The sequence below is a fragment of the Orycteropus afer genome, unplaced genomic scaffold (assembly GCF_000298275.1).
Source record: "Orycteropus afer afer isolate SDZICR_OR568_19922 unplaced genomic scaffold, OryAfe1.0 scaffold00468, whole genome shotgun sequence".
In the NCBI taxonomy this organism is placed as follows: domain Eukaryota; kingdom Metazoa; phylum Chordata; class Mammalia; order Tubulidentata; family Orycteropodidae; genus Orycteropus; species Orycteropus afer.
This window is the reverse complement of record NW_006922055.1, coordinates 2,005,111-2,006,365: the sequence shown is the minus strand read 5'-3', so window position 1 is coordinate 2,006,365 and position 1,255 is coordinate 2,005,111. Positions and strand designations below refer to the sequence as shown.

Here is a 1,255-nt window from a genome sequence, read left to right as displayed (position 1 = left end):
GGAACCAGCAATTCCATTACTAGATATATAATCTAAAGAAGTGAAAGTCAAGATATGAATAAACATTTGCACACCCATGTTCATCACAGCACTATTCAAAATAGCAAAGAGACCGAAACAACCTAAGTGCCTGTTAATGGAGGAATGGGTAACCAAGCTATGGTACATACACACAATGGACCACTATGGACCACTATAGAATAATATAGAATCTGAGAAACACCTTATAGTGTGGATGAACTTGGAGGACATTATGCTGAGTGAAATGTCAATCACAGAAGGACAGATACTGTATTAGTCCAACTATTGTAAAAGGTCAAGGAAAGGTTTACATATGAAAAAAACCTCTCTTTGCTGGTGACTATGGGTGGGAGTGGAGGGGAGGGAAAATTGCTAGATAGATAAAAGACAAGTATTGATTTGAGTGAAGGGAAAGGCAAATTACCAGATGCAAGTGACCAACACAATAACACTAAGGAAAAGGAAGACACAGAGAGGTCCACTAGAGGTACAGACTACAAAGATAAACACTTTTCCATGCATGGTACTGTATTATCAGTAATAACAAACATTAATATATAGTTGGATACATAGGTACACAGGTTGAATAATCAGGTGTGTGTAGGCAAAAGGGAATAAACCCATGGCCATATCTAAGTTTGTTGGACAATACTACTACATACATATTTGTATGTGCTATCAAACCAAAAACCAAACTCACTGCCATCGAGTCATTTCCAACTCATAACAACCCCCACTGGGTTTCTGAGGCTGTAATTCTTTACAAAAGTAGATTGCCCCATCTTCCTTTTGCAGAGTGGCTGGTGGGTTTGAGCCATTGACCTTCTGGTTAGCAGCCAACTGCCTTATCCACTATGCCACCAGAGCTCCTTTAATAGAACTACAGGGGGCAAAATTTGATAACTTCTTATCCACAGCCAACCACTCTGTGGAAGTGACTTGTGGGGCCTGTGGGCTCAGGACCTTAGACATGGGGGGCATCCAGCTCAATTGGCATAACATACTACACAAAAACATTAATCTCACTTTGGTGAGTAGCAACCAGGATTTTAAAAGCTTGTGAGCAGCCACCTAAGAAGCAACAATTGGTCTCTTGTCATCCAGAACAAAGAATAAAGAAAATCAAAGATGCATGGAAACAACTAGTCAAAGGAACTAGTGGACCATACAAGCCTCAGCCTACATGATCCTGAGACCAGAAGAATTAGATAATGCCCAGTTATCACAGTCAACC

The 1,255-nt window shown here is 40.3% G+C and overlaps 1 protein-coding gene across 1 annotated transcript in view; it reads right to left on the bottom strand.

Annotated features, from left to right (window-relative positions):
* Positions 1–1,255, bottom strand: part of SH3YL1 (SH3 and SYLF domain containing 1) — a 130,775-nt gene that overhangs the window by 16,128 nt on the left and 113,392 nt on the right. The window lies entirely within an intron of this gene.